The 22261-nt window shown below is 46.8% G+C and overlaps 1 pseudogene; it reads right to left on the bottom strand.

The window, feature by feature from the left end:
* LOC149271928 (tubulin alpha-1C chain-like) overlaps nt 1–22058 on the bottom strand; it is a 29395-nt pseudogene extending 7337 nt beyond the window's left edge.
* Between the last annotated feature and the right edge of the window lie 203 nt (nt 22059–22261).

The raw sequence follows: 22261 nt of genomic DNA, 5'->3' as shown, positions 1-22261 counted from the left end.
TACTGCCCTTCACTTACGCTGAGGCTTCTATGAAGTCAGTAACGGAGCCGGGTAGAGAGGCAGAGTGATGTATGGGAGGGGGGAAGAGTCAGAGGGGTGTATGGGAGGGTGGGAGAGAGACGGAACTGAGAGACCGGCCGACAGTGAGGGGAATCCAGGTCCCCTGCACCGTTGCGGGGATCTGGATTCTAGTGTTATAATCCGATCTCTGTTTGAGGTCGGATTATAATTTTTATAATCGATAAAAATAGATTCGATTAATCGATAATATTATTATTATCGATTAGTTGTTTCAGCCCTACCAGATACTTGAAAGCATAGAATGGAAAGAAAACTATTGGTTGGTCACCAGCGATGTTAGGTTTCTCTATACGAATATTCCACACAATGGAGGGCTAAGAGCAATAAGAAAGTTTTTAACACAATCTGAAAATAAAATGGAACAAGAACAGGTGGAGTTTATTTTAGAGGGTGTAGAATTGATTTAAAAAAATAACTATTTCCGTTTTAAAGATGATTTTTATCTCCAATTAGAAGGTACCGTTATGGGGACCAGGTTTGCTCCCAGCTATGCTAATTTATTTATGGCATTATGGGAAGAAAACGTTTTAAAAGGTTGGGAGCAGTACCTGGTTACCTATAGAAGGTACATTAATGATATTTTTATAGTCTGCAATGCTGTATGCAAGAGAGATCTAGACAATACAAGAAAAGAGATTAATACGCTGGAATGTAAAGAATTGATAAAATCCAAACAGAACAAGAATCTATCTATCTAAACAGGAAAATGTTATCCCTTTTATTTTTGAATAGACAAATCAGGAGGATTGTAAGAAGAGATTCAATTTTAAAGAATTTTTTACCACATAAACCCAATTTTGTATGTAGAGGGGCAAAGAATTTAAAGCAGGTTTTAGTAAAAAGTGATTTTAAAGACGAAGTAGAAGATCAAAGAAAAGGAACTAACCCATTTAATATATCTAAAGGTTTCCACAAATGTGGAAACTGCCTAAACTGTAACAATAATGGTAGCAAAATGAGGATTATACCAGATGTGGATATGGGAAGAGAAGTTTTACCAAAAGCATAATTTATCTTTTAATATGCCCATGTGGATTAAAGTATATAGGTAGAACAACAAGACCGCTGTAAGGCACTTACCTGGCAGACGCGGGGAAGTTCCTCTCCATCCTCCCGGCAGAAACGCCGGCACCGTTCCCTGCTACATGAAGCAGCCGCTCGCACGCGCGGCCGCTTCATGAATATTTATGCGGCTGACCGCCGCCTGGATTCCGCTGCGTCGCTATGGCGACGGTGGGCGCGGTTACGTCAGGGACGCCGGGGAACGCCTCCCCGGGCTATTTAAACTTCTCTAACCTATCCACCGGTGCTCAGTTGTACTGGTGCTTCCGTACCTATTGAGCCCCTCGTATTTTTCCTGTATCTTGTTACTATTGCTGGTATCCTGACCCTGGTCTGCTCAACGGCTATCGTGAACTTCTGGAATCCTGACCCTGGCTATTCTTACGACTTGTGTATCTCTGGCATCCTGACCCCGGTCCGCTAAACGGTTATTGTGTACCTCTGGCATCCTGACCTCGGCTTTCCATTCGGCTCCTGTGTATTTCTGGTATCCTGACCCTGGCTTTCCTAACGACTCTGAGAACCTCCGGTATCCTGACCCTGGTCTGCTTAACGGCGCTGTCCTGATCACCCGTGCTTACAGCAACACCGCCAAGTGCCCTGTTATCCATCTCAGGCCCCTTGTGCGTGTCCTGTACTGAGCAAGCGTGTTCCTTTCCTGCATCCCGGATTCCTTCTGGTAAGACGATCCTTACAGAACAACTGAGCCAAACATGGAATCCGCAGGAATTGCTGACGCACTCTCGGCTCTCACGGGACAAATTGCCTCCCTTACTCGTTCTCTTCAAGACCTCCAAACTAGCCACGCACACATGCAGCGTCAACTTCAGGAACTCCAGACAAATCTACCTGCCTCCGGGGGATCCCCTTCGGGAACAGCTCCGCCCCCGGTGATGGAGGAAATCGGTGCTACGGCTCCTGAACCTAAGGTGCCTTTACCTGAACGTTTCTCTGGGGACAGAACTCGTTATCGCACATTCATGACATCCTGCCAGATCCTGTTCTCACTACAACCTAGAACGTACGCCTCTGACCATGTTAAAGTACGAACTGTGATCTCCTTGCTCTCTGGTGAACCCCAACTGTGGGCCCATCATTTGCTTCACACTAATAACTCCGTCCTGAATTCCTGGGCTGATTTCAGTCATGCTATGGATACCTTGTTTGATGACCCGTTTCGTTCCACCTCGGCACAAGCAGCCATACGTGCGTTACACCAAGGCAAAAGGCCTGTGGAGGAATACGTCACAGAATTCCGGAGCCTGGCTTTTGAAAGTACATGGAACGAACCAGCACTTCGGGACCAATTCCGTCTGGGTTTATCCGAGAGCTTAAAGGATGAACTGGCCCGTGTGGGTATCCCCAATTCATTAGAGGATTTAATATATCTGACTATCCAGCTTGACCGCAGGTTTCGGGAAAGACGCCTGGAACGCGCTGCTTCAGCCGTTCCTGCCCCGAGACGCCACTTCCCTCCTGTGGCTCATACTGCTCCTACGGCTCCTACCCTTCCTCCTCTCCAATTACCAGCGATCATGCCCCCTCCGGAAGAACCGATGCAGATCGGATTGGCACGCGGCCCACTATCCGAAGCTGAGAAAACCCGTCGTCGGAGGAACAATCTGTGCCTATACTGTGGTGAAACCGGGCATCTGATCCACTCCTGTCCTCGATGCCCTCCTAAGGGTAAGCCCACACATACTACAGTTTGCTTGAGTTCCTTTCCTAGAGACGGGTCTCCTCACCTTTCCATTCCTTTGTTTCTGCAGTGGACCAGTAATTCTACTACAGTGTCTGCCATCATTGACTCCGGTGCCAGTAGCTGCTTTATGGATCAAGACTTTGCCAAGCAATTGCACATACCAACATTGACCAAAGCAGCTCCAATACATATCCAAGTGGTAGATGGCACTCCGCTATCCTCTGGACCCATCACCCAAGAAACACCACGACTCCAGGTACTACTGGGAAATAATCATATGGAACATCTGAACTTTGACTTGATCCCATCACCTATGTTCCCAATTATTCTCGGACTATCCTGGCTGAGGCTTCATAATCCTACGATAAACTGGGCCACAGGCACCCTCTCCTTCCAATCTTTTTTTTGTCGCACTCGTTGTCTCTCCAATCGCCAATCACTCCTGCTACTCCCTGACGATTCATCCTCTTCTCCGGTCCTACGTCTCCCCAAGCAATATGCAGAATTCAGCGACGTGTTCGATAAGAAGGGAGCCGACTCTCTTCCTCCCCAAAGGACTTATGATTGTCCTGTCGATCTTCTCCCAGGAGCTCCCATTCCCTTTGGCAGAATATTTCCATTGTCGGAACCTGAACTACGTTACCTCAAAGACTATATCCAAGAAAATTTAGCCAAGGGTTTTATTCGTCCGTCTACCTCCCCCGCCGGTGCAGGAATCTTCTTTGTAGAAAAAAAAGATGGCAGTTTACGCCCTTGCATCGACTATCGTGAATTAAACAAAATCACTATAAAGAACAGATATCCGTTGCCCCTTATTCCTGAACTTCTGGACCGACTGAAAGATGCACACATCTTCACTAAAATTGATCTCCGGGGGGCTTACAATCTAGTTCGCATACGGGAGGGAGACGAGTGGAAGACCGCCTTTCGAAGTCGCTATGGACACTTTGAGTACCTCGTAATGCCTTTCGGTTTATGTAACGCCCCCGCGACGTTTCAACATTTCCTAAATGACGTGTTCCGGGACTACCTTGACATCTTCCTGGTAGTCTATTTGGATGACATCCTCATTTTCTCATCAACTTTGTCTGAACATCGGTACCAGGTTAAACTGGTCCTCAAACGCCTACGCTCACATCATCTCTATGCTAAACTAGAGAAATGCCAATTCGAATCCTCCCGAGTAGAATTCCTGGGGTTCATTATCACGCCGGGGAGTCTACAAATGGATCCTAAGAAAGTGTCAGCAATATTGGAATGGCCGATACCCTCTGATAAAAAAGCGATCCAGCGCTTCATCGGCTTCGCGAATTACTATCGCAAATTCATTCGAAATTTCTCTCATGTCATCGCACCCATCACGAGACTTACTCGCCAGTCCTCTCATTTCGCATGGTCACCTGACGCTCAGAAGGCATTTGACATCTTGAAACGGTATTTTACCACGGCTCCTATTCTCATCCAACCTAACGTTGCTGAACCCTTTTATGTGGAGGTAGACGCTTCGGATGTAGCCGTAGGGGCAATCTTATCTCAGAGACATGGAGAAAAACAGAGTCTACACCCAGTAGCCTATTACTCTCGCAAACTCACCCCTTCAGAAATGAACTACAGTGTGGGGGATAGAGAATTGTTGGCCATCAAGCAGGCACTAGAAGCTTGGCGTCATCTTCTTGAAGGTACCATACACCCCGTGACGGTTTATACCGACCATCGGAACCTCGAGTATCTCCGTTCTGCACGTAGGTTGTGCCCGAGACAGGCAAGGTGGGCTCTCTTCTTTACAAGATTTAATTTACACATCACCTACCGCCCTGGATCCCGAAATATTAAAGCAGATGCCTTGTCCCGAATACCAGTTACTTCACATCACCCTAAGAGTCAGTCCGATACCATTCTCCCATCCAATTTGTTTCTCACTCATCAACCACCCCTTATGGACTACATCCGTACTTCATCCCGCGGCGTGCCAATACCAAGAACACATCTTCCTATCCGTCGTACCAGGAACCTTCTCTATTACCGTAACATGATATTTGTACCACGACCGGCCCGTCTAAGGGTATTACAAACCTGTCATGACTCCCTCCTTTCTGGACATGGGGGCATTAAGAAGACCCTAGATCTCGTCCGACGTCATTTTTGGTGGCCTTCACTGGATCGAGACGTTACCTCGTTTGTCCGCTCGTGTACCACCTGTGCCCGGACCAAGACCACACGCAAGAAACCGGTAGGCCTCCTCCGCCCGTTACCTATCCCATCGGCCCCCTGGTCGAAAATTTCTATGGACTTTATTGTGGATCTACCACCCTCAAAGAAACACGACACAATAATGGTGGTGGTAGACAGATTTACTAAGATGGCACATTTTATTCCCACCATTGGTATTCCCTCAGCAGCGACCACGGCCACCTTGTTCCTGAATACCGTTTTTCGGCTCCATGGACTACCACAGACCATCACTTCTGACCGGGGGGTACAATTCACATCACGCTTCTGGAAGATCTTCTGTCGAAATTTGCACATTCGTCCCACGCTGTCCACGGCCTTTCATCCTCAAACCAACGGTCAAACAGAACGTTTAAACCAAATATTGGAACAATATTTGAGATGTTACACCACTCACCTCCAGACTGACTGGCTCCAGTTCCTCCCCTCTGCGGAATTTACCTACAACAACCAAAAACAACGTTCCATACAAATGTCACCATTTTTTGCAAATTACGGCTACCATCCTGCCATGATTCCGGGCCTACCCACCGGACCTACGGTTCCTGGAATTACGGACCGAGTCACCGCTCTTGCCAGACAATTTCGAACCCTGAAAGAGAACCTGAGCAAGGCTCGTAAAACATACAAATTATATGCAGATCGTCATAGATCCAGCCCACCAACCTACCGTTGCGGTGACAAAGTCTGGTTGTCCACAAGTAACCTACGCCTGCAGGTGCCATCGAAAAAATTAGGACCCAAGTTTATCGGTCCTTATGTCATCACCAGGATCATCAATCCAGTAACAGTGCAGCTGAAACTGCCCGCTACATGTCGGATCCATCCCGTGTTCCACGTATCTCTAGTCAAGCCATGGGTAGCTAACCCCTTTCCTGGCCGTGTACCTCCTCCGCCTGCTCCTGTTGTCATCAATGGGGTGGAGGAATATGTGGTACAAAAGATTGTTGACTCCAGGATCCATCGTGGACACTTGGAATACCTGATACACTGGAAGGGGTATAGCCCAGAAGAAAGAACCTGGGAACCGGCAGATCAGGTGCATGCCCCCGTCTGTGTTCGCAGATTCCACAAGCTGCATCCTCTCAAGCCGGGTTCTCCACGCCCCCAGAGGTCGCGTCTTGCGGGGGGATCCTGTAAGGCACTTACCTGGCAGACGCGGGGAAGTTCCTCTCCATCCTCCCGGCAGAAACGCCGGCACCGTTCCCTGCTACATGAAGCAGCCGCTCGCACGCGCGGCCGCTTCATGAATATTTATGCGGCTGACCGCCGCCTGGATTCCGCTGCGTCGCTATGGCGACGGTGGGCGCGGTTACGTCAGGGACGCCGGGGAACGCCTCCCCGGGCTATTTAAACTTCTCTAACCTATCCACCGGTGCTCAGTTGTACTGGTGCTTCCGTACCTATTGAGCCCCTCGTATTTTTCCTGTATCTTGTTACTATTGCTGGTATCCTGACCCTGGTCTGCTCAACGGCTATCGTGAACTTCTGGAATCCTGACCCTGGCTATTCTTACGACTTGTGTATCTCTGGCATCCTGACCCCGGTCCGCTAAACGGTTATTGTGTATCTCTGGCATCCTGACCTCGGCTTTCCATTCGGCTCCTGTGTATTTCTGGTATCCTGACCCTGGCTTTCCTAACGACTCTGAGAACCTCCGGTATCCTGACCCTGGTCTGCTTAACGGCGCTGTCCTGATCACCCGTGCTTACAGCAACACCGCCAAGTGCCCTGTTATCCATCTCAGGCCCCTTGTGCGTGTCCTGTACTGAGCAAGCGTGTTCCTTTCCTGCATCCCGGATTCCTTCTGGTAAGACGATCCTTACAACCGCTTAATCAAAGGATACAGGAACATACCCGGAACATACGGAATGGGTTTGAAAAACATAGTGTCATTGCATTTTAAAATTAAACATAAGTAGGGCTGAAACTACTATCGATAAAATCGATAATAATCGATAATGAAAATTGTTGTCAACGATTTTCATTATCGATTAGTCGAATTGATTTTTATCGATTATAAAAAGAGGGTTTTTTTCAGAGCAAATGCTCTGAAAAACTCCTCTCTTTATATAATCCGACCTCAAACAGAGATCGGATTATAACACCAGAATCCAGATCCCCCGCAACGCTGCAGGGGACCTGGATTCCCCTCACTGTCGGCCGGTGGGTGTCCGTGCGATGCGCACAGACAACTTCTGCAGAGGATCATCCTCTCTGTCAGCCGGTGAGGGTCTGCACGATGTGCACAGACAGCCTCCGTTACTGCCCTTCACTTACGCTGAGGCTTCTATGAAGCTGCAGTGAAAGTGCCTGTCAGCAACGGAGGTTCACAAAACACCAGGCAGTCGGGAGAGAGGCAGAGTGGTGTATGGGAGGGGGGAGGAGTCAGAGGGGTGTATGGGAGCCACCCTCCCATACACCACTCTGGCTCCTCCCCCTCCCATACGGCACTCTGCCTCTCTACCCGGCTCCCTGGTGTCTTGTGAACCTCCGTTGCTGACAGGAGGCAGAGTGGAGTATGGGAGGGGGGAGGAGGCAGAGTGGTGTATGGGAGGGGGAGGAGGCAGAGTGGAGTATGGGAGAAGGGGAGGAGGCAGAGTGGTGTATGGGAGGGGGGAGGTGGCAGAGTGATGTATGGGTGAGTTATAGTGGTGTATGGGGGGTATAATGAATTTCAGGGTAGCAGAGTGGTGTATGGGGATGTAATGAATTTCAGGGAGGCAGAATGGCATATCTGGGGGAGTTAGAGTGGTGTATAGGGGAGGTAGAGTGGTGTATGGGGGTATAATGAATTTCAGAGTGGCATATCTGGGAGAGGCAGAGTGGTGAATCAGGGAGTATAATGAATTTCAGGGTGGTGCAGGGCAATTATGGGGAGCGGAGTGGCATATCAGGGTGCACAGTGGCATATAGGGTGGTATAAAGCATAAATGGGAGCGAGTGGCATATTGGAAGTTATAAGGCATATCAGGGGGCATAAGACATATCTGGGGGTAAAAGGTATATACCGGGGGGCTCAGTTGCATATCACTGGCATATAAGGAGTATAAGGCATATCGGGGGCACAGTGGAATCTCTGGCATATAAGAGGTATAAGGCATATATGGGTGCAGAGCGGCAAGCTGGGGGTCAGATGTGCATAACTAGTTTGGTAAATAAAAGAACATATAAACAAGGTGTTTTTCTGTTTTTATTAAATATGAAAAATAGTTAACATATGAATTAATATTTACTAATAACTTTGTATTAAAACCTAGTTTGAGAAACACTGTGTTTGGGTTCTTTTATTATTATGTCAGTAAAATAAGAAGGTGAATAGAGAGAGGCCATTGCAATAAAGAGATGAAAGTGTAAATTGTAAGTTTTTTATTACATTATTTTAAATTTTAAAAAATTGCATTTTTTATCCGATTAATCGAAAAAATAATCGGCCAACTAATCGATTATTAAAATAATCGTTAGGTGCAGCCCTAAACATAAGTGTGATCCCAAGGGTTTGACCTTCTTAGCCTTAAAAAAGGTCATACAAAATAAAAGAGGTAGAGATTTTAATCAAACCCTTGGGAAAGAAGAAATGCGTTTTATTTATACTTTTAACACACTTCAACCGACTGGTTTAAACACGGATTTTGAGTTGTGCCATTTTATCTAATAATGTATTTTATGAAAATGTTTTTAAGCAATTCTCCTGATTATTGAATTTTTATACTTGACTTTTTTTATGAAATCCCCCAGTACATTTAAATGGTCCTTTATATAATTTACTATGTTTCTTTTGTAGTGTAACAGGCTCACCAAGAGAGCTGTAGTAACTCCCAGAGATCACCCACATCTATCCTCCTGTTGTCCCCGGAATCACTTCCAGCACCAGTCAGCATGCGCACCTTGGAACCCTGCTATGTGTACCCAATAAGTAGACACAACTACCTTGAACTGAGTACAGCAGGAATGAACAGTTTATTGATGTAAAACATAAGACTCATATATCCACAGAACTTAATTAACATAAATCAACATTGATAAACAGGTACATGTAGACAACCCAACCTCTAATCCCCTTTAGCCACTGAATCTCCCCCTGGCAGCAATCCTGTTAATGGGATTAGTTTACACAATGGAGTTCCTGCCTGTGCAATCTTTGTATGGCAGCCAGGCTGGAGCCATCTCTGACTACCTTTGGGCCTTGTATGACAGGTCATTCTGTCACAGTAGTGTATTTCAATTTTATAATACATACTTCAACTATTTGTTTAATATCTTTTAAGTATGATGCTTTTTAAATTACTATTTCCAGATCTACTCGTATCGAAAATGTGATTATTGAGTATCGGCTACCGTTCCAAATACCAAACACCAAAAAACACTTTGAAACTTTAACAACGAAAAATGTTTGAGAGGGGGAAAAATAAAAGATTTTTTTTTTTTTAGGGTAAATCAAAGTTTTTTATTTGTATTTTTGGCATTTCAAAGAAGGGGGAACAGAAAAAAGGGAGGAGGGGGGTACAAGGAAAGAATACACAATATCCAGGAGGTCTCTCCATACAGTGCATAACACAGATTGCAATAGTAGTAATGCCGAACATCTGGTAGCTCGAGCGAGCAACACGGTGTGCTTTCCAAACTGATGATAGAAACATTGCGCAACGAGGAAGCAGCCAGAGAGAACGTGTCGAAGCAGCGGTAGCAGAGAACGCAGGTTGATACGAGTGTGCCGAAAAGAAGGAAAAAAAAAGGGGGGGGGTTGGGGTTAGAAAGACAAAGAAGAAGAGAAGAGACAGAAACGGCAACACCACCCATATGGGAGCACTCCAGTGGGGGGGGGGAGTATCTAATCCAAGAGGGGACAGATAAAAGGACCAGACACAAACTCCAGCCAACAGAACCAGGCGAACCTGTATCTCTGGTAGCCAATAGGTACAATTCCTCAAAAATTCGTATCTGCTCCACTCGGAGGAACCATTTCTGGAAAGAAGGAGGTGTAGGGCTGCCCCAATGCAGGGGGACAAGTGCCTTTCCCGCAGTCAGGAGGTGGCGGACCACAGACTTCCGGAACCAACGCTCTGAGTAAGGTATATGGAGAAGAAGTAAGTCCAGGGTGAACGGAATGGTCCTGTCCATAAAGTGCTGTATCTGCGAGTGTACAGAAGTCCAGTACGGGATAATGCGCGGGCAGTGCCACCACAGGTGAAGGAGGGAGCCTGGGGTGGCATCGCATCACCTGTTGGGGACATCGGGGCGGTAAGTGGAAGTTATGCTCGGGGGCCTGTACCAACGGGATAACAGTTTATAGGACATTTCCTGGTCCCCATTACTCCTGAACAGCCATGAGTGAGGAGGCAGATTTTCCCCAATTGTTCAACTGAGAAGGTGGTCTGGAGCTCGGACTCCCAGCCCCCCATGAACGAAGGCAGGAGCGTATGAAAGGCCTCAAGAAGGAGGCTATACAACCTGGAAATGCCATGCGGCGGGAGCGTAGAAGCCAGGCAGAGGTCTTCACATCGTGTGTAGTCTCTCAGCATAGCATGTTTTCGAGGCTGGGACCGGAAAAAGCTTCACAGTTGAGCGTAGCGGAACCTATCCATTAGCGAAGGAGGCGAGCGGGCAGTCAATTGAGTTAAGGGCTTAAGACAGCCTATGCACAGAAAGGTGCGGATCGTCGAACCCCCAGCAGAGCCGGGAAGAGATTGCCGTCCATTCCAGGGGGAAAATCAGGGTTGTCCCTAATTTGGGGTCAACGGAGAGGGAACAGAAGAGAGCAGTGTCTTCCAGATGATCTGATGCCAGACGTCGAGGCGCGGATGAAAGGGTGAGGTAGGGATAGTCTACGAGCCGTTGGAATCGAGAGCCAGGGTAAGCCCTTCACGGGGAGGCCAAGCAAGGTCGTCTCAACGGACACCCACTGCTTATGGGCAGGGCTGTGGGACCACTCCAAGACCCGGAGCAGGTGGCAAACTCTGTAGTAAGAGCGGGGGCAGAGCTAGGCCACCTTCAGATTTAGGGAGGATCAGGGTGGCAAAGCGAACACGGGGATTCCGCGAACCCCACACAAATCGCAAGAAGACAGACCGTAGCACATCAAAAAAGGAGGGAGGTATCGCGATGGGAAGGGTCTGGAAGAGATACAGAAGACAGGGCATAATATTCATTTTGATCGTGTTAATCCGGCCAGTCCAGGAGATTGCCATTTTCTTCCAGGAGAGTAAATCAGCCTGGAGAGTCTCCAGTAAAGGCAAAAAGTTGTAATGGAAAAGCTGGGAGAAATCAGGAGATAGCCAGGTCCCAAGATAGCCAGGTCCTTAAGGATGTCCTCAAGGAAAGAGACACTTCCTGGGGCAGATTAACATTTAGGATTTCTGATTTAGAGGCGTTAAGTTTAAAATTAGCAAGAGCGCCATAGGTCGAGAACTCCCGAAGGAGAACTGGGAGGGTGATCCGTGGACGGGTGATAACAAACATAAGGTCGTCGGTGTATCCCAGAACCTTGTGGTGTGTGTTCCCCATCTGGAGACCACAAATATCCGAATTCATCCTGACGGTCTGGAGGAAGGGCTCAAGGGAGAGAACGAAGAGTAGCGGGGACAATGGGCAACCCTGACGGGTGCCATTTCAAGTAGCAAAAGGGTCAGAGAAAAAGCCATTGACCCGGACGCGAGCCGTGGGTGTGGAGTACAAAGACCGAATCCAAGCCAGGAGACCAGGGCTGAAGCCCATGCGGGCCAGCATAAAAGGCCTGTCAAAGGCCTTTTCGGCATCAGTGGAAAGGAGAATAGTCGGGGTAGAGGTGTGTTTTGCAGAATGTATAAGTGCGAGAGCTCGGATAGTGCCGTCCCTGGCTTCCCGGCCCGGGATGAAGCCAGTCTGGTCTGGATGTACTAACGATGACATGAAAGGTTTGATCCTGTTGGCGAGGATTTTGGCGAACAATTTCAAATCTGTGTTCAACAGTGATATAGAACGGTAACTTCTGCATTAGATCCTTACCCTCTTTAGGGATCAGAGCGATGGAGGCTGATAGAGGGGGGTCGGGTCCATGACCAAACCCTAAGATAGAGTTAAAGGCAGCTACGAAGTGAGGGCCTAGAATGTCCCTGAACTCGGAGTTATAATGCAGTGGAAGCCCATCGGGACCGGGGCATTTTCCAGAGGGGGAGGACTTGAGTGCCAACTCGAGTTCTGACACAGCGATCGGGGAGTCAAGAAGAGCTGCCTCTTCCGCAGTAATCGTCTTCCGTGTCGTAGAATCCAGATATGATTTAATGGCCACTGAGTCACTAGGGGAAGGTGGGTCAGGAGGACCAGCGCGAAGGTTGTAGAGGCCTTCATAAAAACAACAGGATATATCCGAAGGGTGATAGAGGGTTCAGTTATCGGAGGAGCACACCCTGGTGATGTACGTAGGCTTCCGGACAGCGCGTAAGGCCCTAGCTAAATACTTGCCGGGGTTTTTTGTTTTTTTTTATATCACATGCGCAATACAGGAAACTGTATGCCCATATATGGACACAGGAAACGAAAACAACAGCTGTGGACTATTGAGAATTTTAAGAGTTTGGACTGGATTTTAGTATAAAAAGGCAATATTGATGATGGAAGCTCATTGCACTGGCTGAGGAAGTCATGGACTATATATATCTATATATCATGGACTAATATATCTTATTTAAGTGTTTATTATTTTTTAAAATTTTAATTATTTGAAGTATTAATAAATTGTTTAAAAACTTTTAAATATCAACATCTTGAGTGATTATTCTCAGAAAGGGGCTAGGGCTCTGCCTTAAGAGTGTCCATATGTGTTTTATGAGCCTAAATTTATTAAGTTGTGGTTAATGGGGTGTTTAGGGTTACTTTAGGGGCTGGTGTGGTTGATGGGGTCTTTAGGGTTAATTTAGGGGCTGTTGTGGTTGATGGGGTCTTTAGGGTTAATTTAGGGGTAGTTATGGTTAATGGGGTGTTTAGGGTTAATTTAATGATGAGGACTGAGGGTTAATTTAATTAATTTAATAAAGTTAACTTAAGGTGCAGTTAGAGGTAAAGGGGGGCAGACTAAGGGGAATCTAAATCCTGGGGGCAGTGAAGATTAACCCAGTACTTATTTATAAACGTATGGCGTCAGTGTGCTGTGAACAGGTCTGTGACTCTATGAGGGGACTATGAGATATCTGGGGGGTATAAGGCATATCTGGGGAGGATGGAGTGACATATCTGGGGGTATAAGGCATATAGGGTATATAAGGCATATGTGGGGAGGGCAGTGTGGCATGTCTGGGAGGATGGAGTGGTGTATCAGGGGGTATAAGGCGTATCAGGCACAGTGGCATATGTGGGGGTAGAGTGGAGTGACATATGTGGGAGGCAGCGTGGAGTGGCATATGTGGGAGGCAGTGTGGCATATGTGGGAGGCAGTGTGGCATGTCGGGGAGGCAGTGTGGCAAGCCTGGGCTCAAATGTGCATAAATTGGGGGGGTTGGTTGGGAAATAAAGACAAGAAATGCATTTTATCAGTTTTTTTTATTCTGCTGTTTGTATTTAACATCATTTGTTTATTAAATTATTTTAAATAAATGAAAAATGTACATTCATTTTTTTTATCCGATTAATTGAAAAAATAATCGGCCAACTAATCGATTATGAAAATAATCGTTAGTTGCAGCCCTACACTGATCTATATTTAATACACACACAAATATACACTCACTGGCCACTTTATTAGGTACACCTTGCTAACGGATTGGACCCCCTTTTGCCTTCATTCTTCGTGGCATATTTTTTACAAGGTGCTGGAAACATTCCTCAAAGAGTTTGGTCCATATGGACATGAAGGCATCACGCAGTTGTTACAGATTTGTCGTCTGCACATCCATGATGCAAATCTCCCATTTCACCACATTCCAAAGGTGCTCTGTTGGATTGAGATCCGGTGACTGTGGAGGCCATTGGAGTACAGTGAAGTCATGTTAAATAAACCAGTTGGAGATGTGAGCTTTGTGGTGCATTATCCTGCTAGAAGTAGACATCAAAAGAGGGTACACTGTGGTCATAAAGGGATGAACATGGTCAGAAATAATACTCAGGTAGGCTGTCGCGTTTAAACAATGCTCAATTGGTACTAAGGGGCCCAAAGCGAGCCAAGAAAATGTCCCCCACACGATTACACAACCAGCCTGAGCCGTTGATACAAGGCAGGATGGATCCATGCTTTCAAGTTGTTTATGCCAAAGCCTGACCCTGCCATCTGGATGTCACAGATGGAACCGAGATTCATCGGACCAGGCAACATTCTTCCAGCGTCCAATTTTGGCAAGTCTGTGTAAATTGTAGCCTCGGTTTCCAGTTCTTAGCTGACAGGAGTGGCACCTGTTGTGATCTTCTGCTGCTGTAGCCCATCTGCTTCAAGGTTCGACATGTTCTTTCAGAGATGGTATTCTGCATACTTTGGTTGTAACAAGGGGTTACAGTGAAGGAAAAAAAATCCCCTGCTGATTTTGTACGTTTGCCCACTGACAAAGACATGATCAGTCTGTAATTTTAACGGTAGGTTTATTTGAACAATGAGAGACAGAACAAAAAAATCCAGTATAACATTCCAAATAAGTTATAAATTGATTTGCACTTTACTCAGTGTCACGAACGCACCCTACCCCAAGCGTGTGTGTGACTTTGTTCTAGTGGAAAAAGGGTTAAAATTCACTGTCTGTGCTAGACCGGAAATAGTGATAGAAATATCCACCCTTAAATAATTATAATGATATAACTAATATAACACTGCCACCAACAAGACAATTTATAAATGGGGCGCCTTGGTCCACCAAGCAAATTAGACTAAAAACCTCACACAATATACTTCAAACACAATCTGCCAGACTTATCTTCCTCTTACATCGCTTTATTAACGTCTCTCCCCTCTTTCAGTCTCTTCACTGGCTGCCTGTGCACTTCAGGATTAATTTCCAAATCCTCACTCTTACTTTCAAAGCCCTTCACTGCGGTTCCCCTCCCTACTTCTCCTCACTCATCTCTAAATACACTCCTAACCGGTTTCTCCGCTCATCCAATGATCTCCTTTTATCCTCTCCTTTGATTTCTAGCTCTCGTGCCCGCTTACAAGATTTCTCAAGGGCTGCCCCTATCCTCTGGAATGCTCTCCCCCAGCCTTTATTCCTTTAAAAAATTCCTCAAGACCCACTTCTTTAAGGACGCTTACAACAGCACATTAACGCCCTCCCATATACTTTTAGCTCACCTTCCGTAGTCCCTCTCCTGCAATACTTTCACTAGTGTGGCTGGTCCATCCCTTACACTGGCACTTTTACCCTTTACCTATTGTGTAATACACCCTAAATCCCTATAGATTGTAAACTCGTTTGAGCAGGGCCTTCCTCACCTGTTGTCTGTTAGTCATTTTGTTATATTACATGCTACTTGTTATGTCCGGTCTACCCGTTGTACATCGCTACAGAATTTGATGGCGCTATATAAAACAATAATAATAATAATAATAACACAATAATTATGTGATTTCAAATTAAAAATGAAATGGTCTCATCAGGTAACATGAGTCTTTACCAGACAAAGGCAGAACTTAATAAAGGAATATTTATTATGAACAAAAAAAGTCACAGTGCATACAAAAAGCTGATGATTAGCACCAAACAGATAAAATAAAAAGGAGAAATTACAGAAAACCTAACTACTCACTTGAATGGTAAAGTAAAATTTTTTCTGTCTGTAGAGCTCCGGCAAGGAAAGATGGCGACTTACTCAAAATTAGATCTCGGCCCCTACTAGTAAGCACACTGACCAATTTCCTTCCATTAACTTTATACCTTTTCCAGCTCATCTCGAGTTTTCAAGCAGTCCCAGAGGTGGTATAAGCGGAGGAAAGGTGTACCTATAGGAACCATAAGTGACCTTCCCCTTGCGTTGTGGAAACATATCAGTCAAAATAACTTATTTTCATTTTATTGTCCCTCCTGTGCTCGCCACAGCAATAATTCTTGCATTTATGAATTTCTTGTAAATTAGATATGTCACACTTGCTACCTATGACTGAATATCACAGACTTCACAATTCCTTCTAAACAGTTTAGTTGAACCACCATATTTGTATTCTTTTTGTAGGGTGCGCTTTCCCCGTTCTAAATACGCACAAAAGGCGGGTATTATAATATAATATAATATGGGTATTATCAACGTATGCGTTGGATATGACCAGGATATGAAATGGTTTTCCTGACTGCTAGTGGTCACTTAGCATATCAAAGAATCCAGCATCTAGGAGGGGATATAGGCATGTGGTGGATCAAGTAGACATAGAGGCACCTCTACTGTAGGATTTTACACCTTGCAGAGGGCCCTGGTTGGAGTCCCAGCTTCAAATTTATCTTATAAGACCTTTTTGCACCACATGCCTATAGGAGCACTTAAAGAAAGTGCTCCTAATCTCAGTTTGTTACCTGTATAAAAGACACCTGTCCACAGAAGCAATCAGATTCCAAACTCTTCAAGACAGCCAAGACCCAAGAGCTGTCCTAGGATGTCAGGGACAAGGCTGTAGACCTACACAAGGCTACAAGACCATCGCTAAGCAGCTTGGTGCGATTATTCACAAATGAAAGAAACACAAAATAACTGTCGATCTCCCTCGGTCTGTGGCTCCATGCAAGATCTCACCTAGTGGAGTTTCAATTACCATGAGAACGGTTAGGAATCAGACCAGAACTACACAGGAGGATCTTGTCAATTATTTCAAGGCAGCTGGGACCATAGTCACCAAGAAAACAATTGGTAACATTATGCCACGAAGGACTGAAATCCTGCAGGGTCTGCAAGGCCCCCCTGCTCAAGAAAGCACATGTACAGGCTTGTCTGAAGTTTGCTAACGAACATCTGGATGATTCAAAGGAGGACTGGGTGAAAGTGTTGTGGTCAGATGAGACCAAAGTTGAGCTTTTAGGAATCAACTCAACCTGCTGTGTTTGGAGGAGGAGGATGAATGCTGCCTATGACCTCAAGAATACCATTGGTTGTGGATGGGTATTCCAGCATGACAATAACCCAAACACATGGCCAAGGCAACAAAGGAGTGGCTCAAGAAGAAGCACATTAAGATCCTGGAGTGGCCTAGCCAGTCTCCAGACCTTAATCCCATAGAAAGTCTGTGGAGGGAGCCGAGGGACAAAATCCCTCCTGGTAGCCAACTACAAGAAACGTCTGACCTCTGCCAACAAGGGTTTTCCCACCAAGTACAAATTCATGTTTTGCTAAGGGGTGAAATACTTATTTCACGGAGTAAAACGCAGATCAATTTGTAATTTATTTGAAATGTGTTATTCTGGATTTTTTCTGTTTTTATTCTGTCTCTCACTGTTCAAATAAACCTACTATTAAAATGAAGGTAACAGGTGTACCTAATAAAGTGGCCATTGAGTGTCTATACATATACACACTTAATAAAAATTTTTTTTTTTTAAAAATGAGGATAAAGGAGGCTGGGCCAGTTTCAGTATGGTTAGATCAAGGTACAAAAAAACCCAAACTTCTCCCACCATCAGTTTAGGCATATTTCGCTATTTTTGCATTGGTGTTTTTAATCAAGGAATAGTGTAACAAGGCCCGAGATTCCATATTGTCTTTGTAGATCACAGCTAGGGCTGCAACAACTAATCGATAAAATCGATAATGAAAATCATTGCCAACGAATTTCATTATCGATTAGTTGAATCGATTTTAAAATGAGGGTTTTTTCAGAGCAAACACTCTGAAAAATACCCCTCATTATATAATCCGTTTCAGTGACTCACAGCAGCAGTTCCTACTTACCAGTCCCTCCCTGTAATCACTGTGACAACTGGCCCCGCCCCTTCCTTCTCCCAGAACCACATGGCTGAGTGACACTCATCTAAGTATAAAATTAATATTTGAGCTGCTGAAAATTAGGGGAGGTGGGGGTTAATTTAGGGTCAGTTAGGGTTAATGGGGTGTTTAGGGTTAATTTAGGGCAGTTATGGTTAATGGGGTGTTTAGGGTTAATTCAGGGTAGTTGTGGTTGATGGAGTATTTAGGGTTAATTTAATGAGGACTGAGGGTTAATTTAATTAATTTAATAAAGTTAACTTAAGGTGCAATTAGAGGTAAAGGGGGGGAGGGCGGAGTGGCATGTCTGGGGGTGGAGGGCGGAGTGGCATATGTGGTGGTGGAGGGCGGAGTGGCATATGTGGTGGTGGAGGGCGGAGTGGCATATGTGGTGGTGGAGGGCAGCGTGGCATATGTGGTGGTGGTGGAGGGCAGCGTGGCATATGTGGTGGTGGTGGAGGGCAGCGTGGCATATGTGGGGGTGGAGGGCAGCGTGGCATATGTGGGGGTGGAGGGCAGAGTGGCATATGTGGGGGTGGAGGGCAGAGTGGCATATGTGGGGGTGGAGGGCAGCGTGGCATATGTGGGGGTGGAGGGCAGCGTGGCATATGTGGGGGTGGAGGGCAGCGTGGCATATGTGGTGGTGGTGGAGGGCAGCGTGGCATATGTGGTGGTGGTGGAGGGCAGCGTGGCATATGTGGTGGTGGTGGAGGGCAGCGTGGCATATGTGGTGGTGGAGGGCAGCGTGGCATATGTGGGGGTGGAGGGCAGCGTGGCATATGTGGGGGTGGAGGGCAGCGTGGCATATGTGGGGGTGGAGGGCAGCGTGGCATATGTGGGGGTGGAGGGCAGAGTGGCATATGTGGGGGTGGAGGGCAGAGTGGCATATGTGGGGGTGGAGGGCAGCGTGGCATATGTGGGGGTGGAGGGCAGCGTGGCATATGTGGGGGTGGAGGGCAGAGTGGCATATGTGGGGGTGGAGGGCAGAGTGGCATATGTGGGGGTGGAGGGCAGCGTGGCATATGTGGGGGTGGAGGGCAGCGTGGCATATGTGGTGGTGGAGGGCAGCGTGGCATATGTGGTGGTGGTGGAGGGCAGCGTGGCATATGTGGTGGTGGAGGGCAGCGTGGCATATGTGGTGTGGAGGGCAGCGTGGCATATGTGGGGGTGGAGGGCAGCGTGGCATATGTGGGGGTGGAGGGCAGAGTGGCATATGTGGGGGTGGAGGGCAGAGTGGCATATGTGGGGTGGAGGGCAGCGTGGCATATGTGGGGGTGGAGGGCAGCGTGGCATATGTGGTGGTGGTGGAGGGCAGCGTGGCATATGTGGTGGTGGTGGAGGGCAGCGTGGCATATGTGGTGGTGGTGGAGGGCAGCGTGGCATATGTGGTGGTGGAGGGCAGCGTGGCATATGTGGTGGTGGAGGGCAGCGTGGCATATGTGGTGGTGGAGGGCAGCGTGGCATATGTGGTGGTGGAGGGCAGCGTGGCATATGTGGGGGTGGAGGGCAGCATGGCATATGTGGGGGTGGAGGGCAGCGTGGCATATGTGGGGGTGGAGGGCAGCGTGGAATATGTGGGGGTGGAGGGCAGCGTGGCATATGTGGGGGTGGAGGGCAGAGTGGCATATGTGGGGGTGGAGGGCAGAGTGGCATATGTGGGGGTGGAGGGCAGCGTGGCATATGTGGGGGTGGAGGGCAGCGTGGCATATGTGGGGGTGGAGGGCAGCGTGGCATATGTGGGGGTGGAGGGCAGAGTGGCATATGTGGGGGTGGAGGGCAGCGTGGCATATGTGGGGGTGGAGGGCAGCGTGGCATATGTGGGGGTGGAGGGCAGCGTGGCATATGTGGTGGTGGAGGGCAGCGTGGCATATGTGGTGGTGGTGGAGGGCAGCGTGGCATATGTGGTGGTGGAGGGCAGCGTGGCATATGTGGTGTGGAGGGCAGCGTGGCATATGTGGGGGTAGAGGGCAGCGTGGCATATGTGGGGGTGGAGGGCAGCGTGGCATATGTGGGGGTGGAGGGCAGAGTGGCATATGTGGGGGTGGAGGGCAGAGTGGCATATGTGGGGTGGAGGGCAGCGTGGCATATGTGGGGGTGGAGGGCAGCGTGGCATATGTGGGGGTGGAGGGCAGCGTGGCATATGTGGTGGTGGTGGAGGGCAGCGTGGCATATGTGGTGGTGGTGGAGGGCAGCGTGGCATATGTGGTGGTGGAGGGCAGCGTGGCATATGTGGTGGTGGAGGGCAGCGTGGCATATGTGGTGGTGGAGGGCAGCGTGGCATATGTGGTGTGGAGGGCAGCGTGGCATATGTGGGGGTGGAGGGCAGCATGGCATATGTGGGGGTGGAGGGCAGCGTGGCATATGTGGGGGTGGAGGGCAGCGTGGCATATGTGGGGGTGGAGGGCAGAGTGGAGTGGCATGCCTGGGAGGCAGCGTGGAGTGGCATGCCTGGGAGGCAGCGTGGCAAGCTCAAATGTGCATAAATTGGGGGGGCTGGTTGGGAAATAAAGACAAGAAATGCATTTTATCAAAGTTTTTTTATTTTGCAGATTGTATTTAACATCATTTATTTATTAAATTATTTTAAATAAATGAAAAATTTACATTCATTTTTTTATCCGAGTAATCGAAAAAATTATCGGCCAACTAATCGATTATGAAAATAATCATTAGTTGCAGCCCTAATCACAGCACTCTCAAACTTGCAATGGTAACAAAACTGGGGTTACATACAGTGTTCCCTCTAAGCTGTGCGCGCGCACATAGCTTTTTAGAGAGCGCACACGTCCAAAAATTGTGTGCACAACAGTTTTTCCCCCAAAAATACAAAAACAATATTTTTTGGGAAACTTTATGTGGCACGGATATTGTGCGCACAAAATTTTTGCTCTGTGAAAATTTTTGCACAAGAGACATTTTCTGCGCACACCAACTAAGAAAAATTAGATGGAACATTGGTTACATACAATGCGTATGTGGCTTTAAGGACCAATTGGCATGTATATGCTGCACTCAGATTAGTCCTGATCAGCATTTCAATTTCCACAAAACTTAGTGTACTCTTTTGCCCTGCCTGTCCTTTTGCCATCAAGCGTTAGAGCATGTATGTTAGTGTATGGTGTGCAAGGGTAAATGGCATGGCAATGACCAAAATGACTATCGAGAGAAAGAGGTGTAGGTATGTGTGATTGGGGAGAGACAAAAAAATAAATACCGCACCTAAACACCGCCCCAGGTTCACACCTGCCATAATACCCGACTGGCCAATGGCATAATCGATCAGTCTGAGGGTGAATGTGGTTTTAACCTTTATACTTGAATATTTATTACGAAGGGCCAACACTGGGAGGTTTCTCCAGCAAGAAGGGCCAGGGTAGCTGTGCATATTACGGTAGTCTGGATTGATATAAAATTATTAGCACTTGAGTCTGGTTTAGTATAATTCTACTGTGTGAGTAATTTCAATAATGGTGTGTGGCACCATCTGTATTTTCTCTTATTGTCTTTTGAATGTCTTCATCTGAGTCTCTGTGGAGACACTCAGTCTATATCTACTTTACTGAGCCATTAAACAATTGGAACTCTTGTCTAGAACAATTGAATAAATTAGAAAACTTTATTCTAGTTTTCCTCTTCAAAAATTTCCACACCAAGAAGCTTTGACGTACTCAGAGTTGATTAGTAATTTAAGATGGCCAATAGATACACTGATTCTGTCTGCAATGCAAAACTGCGGAATCTGTTGGCGCTTTATAAATAAATGTAATCTAATGTAAAAACTACAAATTGGGCATGTGACAGCCATCCCATAATAGTCTATGAACTATGCCTTTGAAACATTATTCCAAAAATGTGTTAATGTTATTTTTTCAATGTGCATGTGATGGGTTTACTACATACCAATAACTGCGGATTCGAGGTCTACAAACACTGCTCTAGGTACATGTTTTCCAGCTCCAGTTTCACTGAAGAATGTGTTGAATGAGTCATCTCCACCACCAATAGTTTTGTCACTTGGCATCTGACCATGTGGTTGGATTCCATGCTCAAGGCAGTAGAGTTCCCAGCATGCATTACCAATTTGAACTCCAGCTTGTCCAACATGGATTGAAATACACTCACGCTGTGTGGAAGAAAGAAATTGATACAAAAGACACTGGTGACTTCAAAGTTGAAATGTTGCTGGTATACCTCACATCATGCACAGTGCTTAAAAAACACTCCTCTTCTCATTCAGAGATGGGGAAATGCCTTTTGAAATTACTGGATCCCCTAAGCGGTCACCTACAACACACAGCTTGAGGTCCTGCCCAAGATATCTAAATAAAC

The sequence above is a fragment of the Sceloporus occidentalis genome, unplaced genomic scaffold (genome assembly GCF_023333645.1).
Source record: "Sceloporus occidentalis isolate IW3139 unplaced genomic scaffold, rSceOcc1.0.p SCAF_446, whole genome shotgun sequence".
Taxonomy (NCBI): Eukaryota; Metazoa; Chordata; class Lepidosauria; order Squamata; family Phrynosomatidae; genus Sceloporus; species Sceloporus occidentalis.
Note: the sequence above shows the minus strand (reverse complement) of the source record. Positions and strands in the feature narration are given on the sequence as shown.